This window comes from Cupressus sempervirens, chromosome 1, assembly GCF_028749045.1.
Source record: "Cupressus sempervirens isolate cs-2001-9-10 chromosome 1, ASM2874904v1, whole genome shotgun sequence".
Classification (NCBI taxonomy): Eukaryota; Viridiplantae; Streptophyta; class Pinopsida; order Cupressales; family Cupressaceae; genus Cupressus; species Cupressus sempervirens.
In genome coordinates, this window is record NC_143118.1 from 174,964,693 (window position 1) to 174,979,507 (window position 14,815).

Genomic DNA, 14,815 nt, shown 5'->3' on the forward strand with positions numbered 1-14,815 from the left:
CAAAATGAATTTAAAATATGAGCAGACAACTCAATTAACATGTGTGACCATTCGCACTCTCTAAAATGGTTCTTAAATATGAAAGATGGAGAATCCATACCTAAGTGAACATGGGTTTCTTTGCAATCCTTGTTGTAAATTGTGCAATGGAAAAATTGAAAAAGAATAAACCTCAAATTAGTAAATGATAAATAATTAATTGACAGTTTTGTACTTATAACAATTGAATAATATTGCTTTTAGACACACTTAATGGTTTCCAGAAGCATTTTCTGTCACCTTATCAAGTTAGCTGGCACCCATGAAATATAAATATCTAGAATTTAGCAAGAAAAATAAACTACGCAGTCACGCTATGTTATCAAGTTTAAATATAAAGCCACACGTTCTTCGCATGCAATATATCATCTATATTTAGATGCCTACTAAGCTCAAAAATTTATAAAACAAAGCATTGCATATCATTTAGTTCAAAATGAACTCTCTGAAATCAGAACTAGATCAAAGCTAACACCCACTTCCTGCATCAATAAAAGCTAACACCAAATTGTTGTATCAATCATAACCTAAAAACACTTCAAAACCTAAATCTAAATAGAAAAGATCATAGATTCAGATATATATACCTAGCTCTTCATAACAAAGTCATTACCATTGGTGGAAGGGAACAATAGAGAGGCACTAGCCTACATCTGATACAGTCTGTGCACCCCTATAGTGGTTTCCTCAGATGCACCAACCAACCTGTCCTTTATTTTGTGATATTTCAGGGGATCTTCCTTGAGACTATCCTTCATCAATCCCTAAATAATCTAAAACTCAAGAATGGTAGTTGAAGTAGAATTAGAAATCTTGCCAGTTTTAGCAAACTATTGCTTAACCTTGACCCCTCATGAATTAGAAGGGTGGCATCCCCTTCATCATCAACAATCAGATCTTGGCCACCACTAGTACCCCAGTCCAAAGCTCTCTCTATACACCACCAGCATTCGTGGAGTGTCTGTCCCTTCTAGCCAAACTCAACTGCACTATCATGGGTAATGGCTGCTGCAACATGGGGTCCTGTAAAATGATTTTTCAAATCAAATCACAATTAAAATAATCTAAATTAAAATAAGACAATTGTCCATTGGCCTAATTTTGGTGCTGAAAATAATTGACCAAGAGCTCAAACTGAAATTCTAAAGCTATGTGTTCTAATGTCAGTAATAAATGGAATTATTGAAGTGTGGGAAGATGAAGTTTAATAACATTTAGTGCATAATTATTTTATGTTTTATAACCTCCATTTTTTCATTTGAAAACAGATCTATCATCTATCCTTAACACACATCTAAAATTTGTCTTTTGATTCTTTCAAAATCTATCTTTCCCTTATAGCCTACATTTACAGAATTCCAACCCTTCAAGAAATCAGATGTCGCTGAGGAGTTACTAGTATAGCAGATCTAGATATGTTGCTGATAAATATGATATATTAGATTTTCCTAAATCTTCTATAGGGTGTCCAAATGTTTCAGCAAGCCCTCAATACATATCAAGGTTCTACCAAGTATGCTACTAGATAGAACCCAAAAAAATTCAAGCTACCCTATCACCACTTCCAACTCTACTCGGAGTATAACCCATCACTTGTTACTAACTATCATTGAAATATACTAGCATTCTTACATCAGGGTGCACCTAAAATTGTAACCAAAAGTGAAGACATTAACTATTTCTTGATATTACAAGACCATGGACATGCAAGACAATGCCATTTGAGTTTCATTCATCATCTACGCTAATCATTTTTCAAAATAGAATAGAGTTTTATTGGAGGACAATCTATCAAAGAGACACTTATTGAGCATTTCATAGCCCGTGGAGGGATTTACAAATTTGCACAAATTAGAACTCCCCATCTACAAAGATAAAATATATTTAAAAAACTACTCAAGTAATGAAGACAGTCAACTCATTAATTTATTATTAGTAAGTATGTATGTATATCACTAAGGAAAGAAAACTATATATTCAGAAAAGACTACAATGGCAGAACAAAGGAATGCCAAAGTTTCAAACTGCAAATAATTGGGTTCTCAGCAGAAAGATAATGCCTGGAAGGAGCTATTTAGTATAAACTAGTGACATGATTTAGAGTCAAGCATTTTTTCTGAAGTAGGACTTGAGTTAATACCAAACGAAGAACTTCTGTAAATATACTTGTAACCTGATAAATTGTACCAACTATATTGAAATATGTATCCCCATAAGAAGAAATGGGGACTCCAATACTGACCCAGCAATATGTTGAGAAACAAGTCACATCTTGGTTGTTAGTATGACAAATCACAACCATCATGTAGGTTGCAATTGGCACTGAAAATTGTTAAATTAAGAATTTTTTAAGTTAAATGGAAATTACATAGAATAAAATATAAATTTTAGAAAGGGTTGTAACATAAGATAAATACATAATAAGAGCTTTCAGCATTTGAATAAAGGCCACCTAAACATGAAAATATGCACAATTGCCAAACCTCCAAAGAGTGTAGGATAAATAAAAAATCTATTAAAATGTGAGTTAAATAATTATTCAAATATCCATCAGATGAATGTGGAGACTCTTCAAATACTGATGAATGTGGAGACTCTTCAAATACTGCAGTCTACATCTCTCAAAATATCTGGAACCAATAAAACTTCTACCCTTCCTAAACACAATAACAATTTACTATCAAACTGAGACAGTCATAAGTATTGAATTTTTATATATATGAATAAATGAAAAACTACTTTTGTCTAATGTTTCCAAGATTGTCCAAGTTTGTTAAAATTTGGGTCTGCAAATTTTTTTCTAGCTGCATGATTTTAACCACAAATGTAGATAGGAGTTAAGCCTATTTAAAACAGCCATTGGAACCTGTAGATAAATTCCAAAATAAAATTTCATTTTTTTTATAGTTAAGAGGATATTAGGAAAGACACATTATGCTCCCTATATTGTTCTCATAAAAATAGGTGACATGTAGATTGTTCTAGTAAATCTGTCAAAGATATTTATTCTCAAAGAATAGATGAAGTAATCACATACAGCATAGTAGGGCAGTTTACAAGAATACCTCAAAAGACATGTCACCTCACAAAATGAATTAGAATCTTTAGTAACATCCAAGAATATGTGATTAGTTGGTGTGGAAATCAATTCCCATAGCTTTAACTGCAACCTCATTGCATGGGTTATGATGGCAATTACAAGGCATCATATGTACATGTATTGATATATATTGATTTAGAGATGTGGAACATGTTTCATAGCAAACCATGAAACTTACTGATTTTTTATGATAGCATAAACAGTCTCTATGAAGAGGTCATAACTCAAAAGTTTATGGTTGGATCTTATTGAGATTTGGATATGTTGTTGGAAACCTAGTTGGTGATATTCTCACCAGAGCAATCTTTGAAATATTCTTGATGTTGCCTTTTTTTTTACTTTCATAGAGTATGGTCTAATATTTTCTATCAATATTTCTCACCATTCTCTTCTCTCTCATAGAGTATGGTTTGGAATCTTTTGTAGTATCATTTCCAAACATTCTCTTCACTAATCAGTTCTAAGGAAATTTGAAATCATTCATATGGCATTAGCCTAATCAAACGAAATATAGTTTACAACATTACATTCATACACAGGATATTTACAAGATCAAATTAAAAAACTAAAAAGCTAACAAAAGTCAAGTACCTATCCAATATTACCATAAAAAGAAAATCATTCATATCTAGCAATAACAAATCCACACACCCACAAGCTCAGTTCGAATACAACTTACAAGCACACTGTAATCTATGTGCAGATGAAAAGCTGCAAGCTAGACTACGATTCTCTCCTCTCTTGATAGAGTATACTCAACCTCGAAGTGGGATTGCAAACCAGTCCCTAGAAAGCAAACAAAAAAAGGGAAATGGTAACCCTAACCTTAAATAGGAAGGTGGGCACCTACTTTATTGTGAATTTAATTGCATGAGCATTACTTGTGGAAGAAAAATAAGCATAAAGTGAAATCCCATGGCTCAGCATTGGGAGAGAGAAGAGATATTTATGCTTTTAATGCACTAAATGCATGTGAGGTAGTCACAATATGAGCCCAAACACTTGAATAAGACAGGGCAAGGGTCCCTTCTTTTCCATGGTCCCTCGACCTGCAATTACCTATGATTTACATAACAACCATTATTGTGCACCTGCTACTCACAATTTTCAATAGCTATATTTTAACAAATTTAACAGTCTTCAATAGCTATACTTTCAACTTTCTCTATTTGACGAAGCGATGCAAATATTTTTTATTAAAAGAGTTATGAAGCTCCATCCTTGGGAAGACCTAATGAAACAATTTTTTATTACAATATGCTACGAATATTCGGAATAAAAGGCACTGTCAAAGTGCTTGGATCTTTCTTTCTCTAATTTATAGAATGGGTAAGTGATTATCAAGTCTTAAGGATGTGCTAATGTATAAATTATAATATAAATAGGTGATTTATGCATTTGCACATGTTTAGGACTAGATAGCCATTTCTGCAGACTAAATTGTTGATCACTATTTCAATTAAAAGATCCGATTCAGCTCAAACTCATCTAGCATTAGGGATTTCATGCCAAGGAAGTGGAAAAAAATACTTCAAGTTCATGCAACAGTGAGTAAATATTGGTAATATATGACTATTATTTTAGTTTATTTTTTCCTCTTACTTGCAGTGGCTCAAGATAATGACTAGCCCTCCATCTTTCAATTAATCCTACTTTAACTTTATTACTAATGTATATTTCATTCTTTCTGTTCATATGTACCCACAGAAAATCTCTGTTAACCAACGCATCTTGTTCTCTTGTTCATTAGGAAAATGAATTGTCATCCTGCTATACATCATGGCAACATCAAAATTTATAATACCATAGCCAAAGAGATCTTTGGGCTTCACAAGAAATTAAAATAAAATTAGTAGTTGGATAGAACTCTCAAATCAGTATAATAGATAAATGATTTCCAACATATTCTTATGGGGTTTAGAGTTCAGGGAAGAAGACTAAAGGAATATAGTATATATCTTAAAATGAATTGGCAAACACTGTTAGTATCACGAGTTTCTACAAGCAACAAACCATTTGAAAGTGGATTGTGCAATAAGGCTTGTGTTAAAATAGTATTTTGGTATGATTTTGTCAGGAGTTGATCAAAATGTAGGGATTGTAAGAATAAGAGAAGAGATTCTACATATATTATTGGACTATTTTAAAATAACCTCTACAGGTGTGCAGTCTCAATGAGTTATTTGGGTGCACAATTTTTTTGTTGTTGATTTCTTCATGGTAGAAAATCTAATGTCTGGAATTTAGAGATGCAATCTTAATGCATCTCTAAATTCCAGACATTAGATTTTCTCTAAATTCGTCCTCTAAACTTTATAAGTTTTTTGTTGTTGATTTCTTCATGGTAGAAAATCTAATGTCTGAAATTTAGAGATGCATTAAGATTGCAGAATGCTTGATCCGACCTCAAGAATTAAAATACTTCCATGCATTCACTCATTAAAGAAGTTCGTCCTTTTGCATGGTTAGTTAATGTAGAATCTCTTCTCTTATTCTTACAATCCCTACATTTTGATCAACCCCTGACAGAATCATACCAAAATACTATTTTAACACAAGCCTTATTGCACAATCCACTTTCAAATGGATTTATTACTGGGTATGGCCATTAACTGACCATGCAATCTAATGGATTTATCCTCAAGACTGCACACTTGTAGAGGTTATTTTAAAATAGTCCAATAATACATGTAGAATCTCTTCTCTTATTCTTTCAATAATACATGTATTCTTAATGTAGAGGTTCCTATAGAAGTTCATCCTTTTGCATGGTCAGTTAATGGCCATACCCAGTAATAAATCCATTTGAAAGTGGATTGTGCAATAAGGCTTGTGTTAAAATAGTATTTTGGTATGATTCTGTCAGGGGTTGATCAAAATGTAGGGATTGTAAGAATAAGAGAAGAGATTCTACATGTATTATTGGACTATTTTAAAATAACCTCTACAGGTGTGCAGTCTCAATGAGTTATTTGGGTGCACAATTTTTTTGTTGTTGATTTCTTCATGGTAGAAAATCTAATGTTTGGAATTTAGAGATGCATTAAGATTGTAGAATGCTTGACCTGACCTCAAGAATTAAAATACTTCCACACATTCACTCATTAAAGAAAAATAAAGAAGAGGAAGGCATACCTGGAGGAAGAGTTATGGCTAATGAATTGAGCTGACTTTCCATATTGTTTATAAACGCTATGGCTTCTTTGCAGGTCTTGGAGACTTCTAATCGGCGTATCCCCAACATTTTGTAATAGGCTTCTTGTTAAAGAAAAAAGCTTGCAACCTAAGAAACTAGGGTTCTCCTCCATTTCTCCAATTTCATTTCCACCTACTTTGGCAATACAAGAACTCAAAAACTTATTTAAAAATCAACATGAAATGATCTAGCTCAGGATCTGCTCCTATCACAGAGTCAGAGACATTCTCCCATGCATGTTACCCTTAATCATCTCATCTGAAAGTGCCACCACTTCAGGAGTAGTTCCACTCTAAACACAAAAATACAAAGGTCAAGAAATATCAATCACGATGACAGTAAACAAGAATTGAAATAGTGGCCAACTTATAAGGCTCATCATGAAACCCAGCAATAGATTATCTACTATATATCCTCATTGGCTGTGAAAGTTAAATGATTTACATTAGTATAAACTCTCTTAGAATAAGTCTCATTGTTATAAAAATCTTTAGTGCAATATGATCAAATTTCATGTAACCAAACTATGAAACTCTATCTTTTATTTTGTCTAGAATCAGACAGATGGATGTAAAACCATTTTTGATCAAGCAATGAAATGAATCGAGTGAATAGTAATGGACTGAAGAAACATTAATTCACGTGTTCGCATCGTCTACAGGTATTTGTGTTTTGTGTTGCAATGTGTGATGGTGATGATCTAGTTCATTCACCTTGACAAACTTATAAAGGTCAGTATGAAGTTCAACAACATAATCTACTGTACATCCTCATGTACTATGAAAATTGTACAGCTATATAAACTTCTAAGAATCAGTCTCAATCACTCTCATTGTTAGAGAACTCTCTCAGTGCATAATCAATGTTCATAATCAGATGCATATAAACCAAAATATGAAGTTCCCCTCTCTTTTCTTTTCGGCAAAATCAAATAGATGGATATAACTAACATGTCTATTCTTAAAAAATCTAAGTAAAGACGACAAGTGATATCATAGTCTGGTAGATATAACAAAACCAACTTATGTTTCATCTGTTTCTTTTGTGTAGAACGTAATAGATATAACCCAGCCAACTATTAGTTTCTTCCCTCATTGAAAATAGATATCGTACTTTGGTAAAAGGTGGACTCGAAGATAAAGGAACATATGTGGTTTCTTAATCAAAACTGATCATAAGTTTGTGTGCAGAACAATGACATGATATGGAAATAGATGGACAATGGTAAGGGCAGGACCATGGAACAATGAATGGTAAGATGATTGTTGCAGGAATTCGGCTTGGGACAGGAATGTGATCTCAAGAGTCAAGATGTAATAGGTTGTGGAACTTGATTCTAAATGTGAGTATTAGAAGATTGAGGGAATGTGCTCTCACGATGACATATTGTTTCTATTTTGTAAAGATGTTTATATTGTTTCTGAATTCATCAAAACTGAGGTATGCTTTAATAGAAAATAAAGAAAGACATTTAAAATTATTCATAACTATGGAATAAATGCATTCAAATTTTACAACAAAGGAGCAGAAATTGAGAAATGGAAAGAATTTTGCCACATTAAAAAGAAAATGAACACTTTTAAAATAGATACCACAATCACACAGAAAGTTGATCACTAGAAATGAATTGAAGTAGAGAGATGCACAATAAATTTCAAAAAAGAAGCATTTAAACTTGCAAGCACAGAAATGTAAGAGAAGGGAATGTATAAGGTAAAAAAGAGATAACAGAAGATATGTGAAGAAAAGATAAAATATGTGATAAGTTAAAGATAGACGATTTAAATAGGGAGACAAACAGATCGATTGAAAACATATGAATGATATTTAATAATAAAAATATACTGGAGCCTCATTTATAATGTACTACATCTTATGAATGCCTTATGTTTTATTATTTTGTTTACAAGTTAAAGCATTGCCCTGATTAAATCCTTGCTCGCTTTGTATAAGTAAGTCTAGGGTATAATTACAACATACAAAAAATACTTGGGGCCTGTGAAACCTTGGTCTATGTCCCCCAATTTTCTTGTCAATATTGGTTCCAGTGTCAAGAACCTAGTTAGGTTGTATGAAGGGCAGTAAAGATAGATTCACATTTCAAAAATTTAAAACAGATACAGGAAAGAGGATGATTATTTTTTTTAAAGCTTGTGTCTGTATAAAGTTGAGAATTCTAGGTATGCTGAAGTTTTGTTGGAGAGCAGCAATTGAAATAACAAAAATCTAAATTTGCTAAACAGAATGGAAAACATCTGAAGTCAAATAAGCACATATGATAACTTATGCAATCTTATAATCCCACACAACTTTAAGATCATCCCTAATAGACAACCTCGTCCAGCTTGTCATGACTTCTGGAGCTACGCATCAACCTCAACAAATAACACTTCAAAAACTCCTCGCTTTGAAAATAATGTGAAAAAGTAGAAAACCTCCATTCTAATCCTTTTGGGTAATAAACCACTTGTGTGATGCATCTCCAGTATATAACAGGGGATCCGAACACAATAGCCACCCAATGGATCAAAACAGTCATTCTCTTGAAGATCAAGACTGAAATTCATAACAGAAATCGTTTTATCATAACAGAAAGCATTTTAATCCAAAATCACCATACGCTTAAACAACAAAATCAAATTTACAATACTTGCCAGAATAAATATCCCTCATACTCTACAAATTTTACAATTCTACTGAAAATTCCTTCCAACAGGTCTCTCTCCTCTCAGGCAACTTTCAGTTTGTACTAACACGACAACAATGATGCATTTTTTTAGAAATACCTTGAAACCTCTTCCGAGAGGAGAGCTTTGAATATTGAATCACGGAAATCAGTGTCCATACGAATAGGATCTATTTATGAAATACCCTAATTAGAATGAGAAATTCATTTCCTGTTTCCTCTGCACCACATCTAGACTTCTCTTGAAGAATTAGTAGGTAGAATAGTAGAAGAAGGCGTTTAGAGCAAGATTGATTTTGCAACATTCAGATTGACCTTGTTGAAAGCAACAATCATGCAACACGGGCGATGCAACCGTCTAGCCATGACAGATGATGCTTGATGTTCTACATGCTGAACCAATACCAAAAGTCAACTCAATCTCCACACTTAAACTACCTTTCTCAATCTAGTCCTATTGAGAAAGGTAGTTTACTAGGCCAATAGATTGTATCCCCAAAAATAGGACTAGTAAACTACCTTTCTCAATCTTACCTTCACAAACTTGTGGGCGGCTGAAAGTTATGAGAGGTATGTCGTTCCCCATCATCCATGTTATCGAACTGTGGGATATAATAGGTGCTTTTCAGTCCCCGCTCATATAGCTCGCTGATCTCGTCGAAGGATTTGAAGGCGTCACGGAGTTAGGTAATAACCGATCCAACGACATTCTTTATGAGGCGAGCTCCAAAGTCGGAAGAGTGGCGAGGATTTTCGTCCGGAGGAATAAAGATCGATTTTGTCCGGGCCTCGAATTCGGGAGCTTCAAAAGAATGGCCAACGAAAATTAATTTCGAGTAGAGAAAATATATTTATAAGCCCATTGGAGTCTTAAATGTTTTGAATATGCATTACCGATTTCCATTGTTGGACGACCTGTTCTACATCTCCTCGGATATGGGAACTCGTGTGATCCACCAAGCACTTTCCTCCGCAGCTCTGGATCTGTCTGGTTCTCCAATATCGTTGTATACATCATAATCGCATATGAAATCAGACTTCTTCCTTTCTCCCGTTCCATCTCGTCGCAGGCTCTCCAACTCGATTTCTCTCAGTTTCTTCAAACCCACTGGTGTTTCCTCGGGAAGAAAGCTCTGGCAAACACATTTATGTCAAACACATATGAATTATATCCGTGAAATACCCACAGGGTTTCCTAATGGCAGGATACAGCACACCTGATTGGCGAAGAAAACACGATCAATCGGTTGAAGAGTAGAGGGGAAAATCCATGAACTACAATGGAAATGAATTTCACCCAGGCCTGGGTCTTTTATGGTGAGAGATTTTAAAAGGAACTCCTTGGAGTGCATATTTTTAATGCGAAATGCACCCGGAAATCCAAGAGCAGAGTTCCATTTCAACTTGATTGAGACTGTGTCGTCAAACCCGTGGCTTAAGTAAGAAAGTTGCCGGGCAGTTTTCCCCATTCCCGTCTTTACACGCAACACGTCAGCACAAGTGGCCTTCGTGTGTAAGCTCTAAAGATTGAAGACAAATATTTATCCTTCTGGCTAACCCTATTCTTTTAACAATTAATTTTGAAGATCATTCAACGGAGTCCTTGTGATATCTATCCATTGCGTTGTCTTTATAAAAAGTTAAATAAATTAAATTACGTATATCAATGTTGGTTCTTATTTTTGGAACGCAGCAATACTCAAACAAAACAAAGGCCAGTGCCTCGGGTGGAGGGGGGCAACTTAAATTACAAAGGCTCTTTCCATTAATAATTTAATAATAATAATAATTAGTTCTAAATCCAAAGCTTGTGGGTAGAGATTAATACCAGAATAAACTTGGTCGCTGCTGACAAGCTCGAGAGAAATTTTCGGTCCCATCAATCAACTTTTATCCAATATTACTTTGTCCCTAATTTTATAATAGTTAATGCAGGCGGAATAGGCATATGTAAATTCTTAAAATTTTGAATACGTATTTCAATTTTAGTCCAAAAATGAGATTTTGCAATTGTAACTAAATAGGTGGAATTGGAATACATATTCTTATTCTTATTTTATTTATTTTAAAAAACATAAATTTTTGAGTCTGCAAATTCCCCATCAAATTATGACTGAACCAAACAGAAAATAGCAATATGCAGTACCCCCATTTTCTATTCCAGAATAAATATTCTGGAATAACTATTCCTAGACATTCTATCTAACTCTCGCGTGGTGCTTTCTGCTTCAGCCCTTCTCGTTTTTGAAGTACACTTCCTACTTGCTTTCTTAGATCTCAATATCCCACCATTAAGGTGAGCCTGGGATTGTATCCACCCTCTTCGCAATGCAATGAAAGAACAATTACTGCCAATATCCCACGAGAGGACGAAAGCCAACTTGACTTCTTCTATCATTCCGTAAAACTGGCACAGGTAAATTGGAGGACTGAAATCCATGGCTACCTGGTTTAGCATTCCTTTCTGATAACAAACATTTGCTGCCCAGTATCATCACCGAATCCATTTTTCTTTCTCCAACCCGCTCGTGCCCAAAACTCAACCATTTGCCTTTGATAAACAATAGAAATATTATTGGTTTTCTTTTATCGTTATGGCTCTCTATATAGCTATTTTTTATATGATTGGGTTTTCAATAATATGGCATTTAAGATATCGATTTTGATTAGGTCGGTATCTGTTGTATCACATGATAATGAAATGCCGGTCACTTAGACATTATTATTGTGGTCTTTTCCTAACACTGCATATGAGCATGGATTAAAACAAATAAATTATATATTTACATTTCAAAGAAGAAAGTGTCGTTTTTCTTCATTAGTTTGCACCATCTGTTAGAATGGAAACTTCAATTTTATTGTCGACATATTTCCTAAACTACAAAAGTACGATTATTATTAGGGTCGTAGTTTAAAAAGTGACGCTGACAAAAAATCACATTATGTGTATCGTTACAGACGTATTCACAACAACAATCACGTTTACGAAAAGGAAGATTTAAATATTATTGTGAATTTTTTATTTTTTGAACAATGATAATATATTGATATTAAAAAACGATAATTTCTACTATATAATTATATCTATTTACACTGCATGGGATTTCTTGAAGAGGGTGATGTTTAAATAAAGTGATTCTAAGTTTATCATCATGGAGTCATTTAGACCAACTACGATGATTAGACAAGTAAGACAACTAAAATATTGTTGTCATATTTCTTATAGTAATCATTAATACAACTCTTGTATGTATAGCTAATTATAATATGAGAATATTATTGACCAGAGAAGTAAAATAAATTGACATTAAGTGTGCTATTAGTATCTTGTTCACACTGTTGAAAGTGATAATAAGTGAATTACAAGCAACTTATTCACACCATTTAAAGTGATATTAGGTGCATTGTTATTGACGTATTCACACTAACCATTACAATTGTAACTCAATTAACTAACAAATTATTGTATATGTTAAAGAAATAAAAAGGATATCTAAAAAAAGAATTAGAAGAAAATATCTTTGATAATAGTGAAGATTTTATAAAAAATATTTTCAAGTTGCTAAAAACAAAAATGAGAGACTCAAACTTAAGTGTTTTATACCTGATGTCTAATATGATGGAAGTGATTTTCTCCCATTTGATATGGTGGTCTAGCTTGATATTTTTCATTTAAAGAATGTTAAGAAGAAGAGACAAAAGCATTTGAATCTACAAGTTCTACTAGAGTAAGTTGTCACACTCATAACAAAGGTAAGAGAGATAAAAATATATACAAGTGTTACAAATGTTCTAGATTCATACAAACCGATTCAAATAACACAATACATACAACATCCACATTGTTATAGAAAATGATAGACAAAAAATGTGTTGGGTTGTTCATTAATGAATAATTTATAGGTTGGAAAATCAATTTGAAAAATAATGTTGGAAATTAAGATTTGAATGGCCAATCTCAAAATAATGTATGTTGATTAATCAATGATGGAGCAATTAATGTAGTAAAACAAAAGATAAAATTATATGTTCAATTTTACTATTACTCAATCTCTAAGTTTGTTCATCTAATCTACTTGATACATTTTAATTTTTTGGCTTTCTAGAAACCAACTTCTAGTCTTAATTCCCACATCACTATTTCTCAACTCTCTTATCATATGTTGGCACCAATTCCTCCATATATTTTTCTTGTGGCTAATAGCCATGGAACTCCTCTTCTATCTTACATCATTGGGTTTTCATTCCTCTACCATGTCTCATCGACACTGTATTCTCCCTCATTGTCTTCTTATTCATATCACAATATTTTCTTCTCATTCCACCCATTTAAAAAATTCAATCACTCTTTTACATATTACTCTCCTCTTCCTTTATTAGTTCACCTTCCAGAATTTGACCCTTAATTTTCTTAATTTATGGTACACTTGAATATTTAACTTCTTCCTAATTGATGAAGTAAACTTCACCTATGGTTGAGTATTGATCAGCAAATACTTATTTGGTGAGACCAGATATAAAAAAATTTCTATTCATACTTCTTATTATTGTTGGATAGGAAACTCACAAAATTTAGACTTTTATCTTACAATGAGGAAAGATCTATTGCTTCATCCAATGCCCCTTCATCAAATTCTTGAGGGGATAAGAAGATTATGCACTTCATCACATGAGGTGATGCATTCAAAATCAATTATCAATACACTTCTTTTGTTTCTTCCACAATTTCTCTAGTTTATCTACCATACTAAACCAAAATTATTATTATTAGCTCTCTCTACTTGTATGATACTATGTCTATTTTCTATCATTCCACCCCAATCTGTACTCATTTGATCATTCTCATACAATACACTAGGACAATTTTAATGAAATTCAAAGTTTTGCACATCTTCAAATCTATTCACCATATACATCTACATTTCTCTATCATCAAAAGTTACCACATTTTCACCTTCCATTTCATCTTCATTCTTAAACTCATCCAACATATTGTCTAATCACTTTTCAAGTTTGTAGTTAATAAAAGTGATAAAAGATCATTTTGTTTATTTATATTTTATTCCATGACTATCTATGTCTTTAAGTTTCTCCATCCATTATTCCTTTATTGCTACAAGTTGGGCCCATCAATTCGATCACTTTTTAAGTTGATCCACATCCTTCCACTTCCATCTCTATAGCTTTTTCTACTTTGATTCATACTACACCAACCTTTGCAATTACAACTACTAGTTCTTCTTTTAACGATCCTTCTTGTATGTTATATTTCCTTGTGTTGTGTTCTTCATATCTAACTCTTATTTCTTATCATCCTTTGTTAGATATTTCTACAAATTCTCCCATTGTAGTTTCTTCCTTATAATTCTTTGTGTATTTATTTTTGGATTTGTGAGTAATTTTCTTAACTCTAGAATGGTTGCTGATGTGTGCAATATACTTAACAATCTATTTTTTATAAGCTAGAATTGTCACTACACCAAAAGATCGACATGTTAATGCCCAATAGAACCACCAGACTTCTAGAACATAGGAGGTGATTAAGCCATGTCATGAATCCTGAAGGGGAAGGCTAGCAGTTAGTCCAACAATTCCCCCCTCAACATTACTTGAGGGGATTCAAATCTGTGACCAAGCTCTGACACCACTTGTTATAAGCTAGAATTATAGTTGCACCAAAAGATTGACCTATTAATGCCCAATACAACCACTAGAATTATATAATATAGGAGGTAGTTAAGCCATGTCACAAATCCTGAAGGGGAAGGCTCGTGGTTAGTGCAACACTATTAAC

At 33.2% G+C, this 14,815-nt stretch overlaps 1 pseudogene; it reads right to left on the reverse strand.

Moving 5' to 3' along the window:
- Positions 1–11,528, reverse strand: part of LOC149576708 (linoleate 9S-lipoxygenase-like) — a 37,333-nt pseudogene extending 25,805 nt beyond the window's left edge.
- Between the last annotated feature and the right edge of the window lie 3,287 nt (positions 11,529–14,815).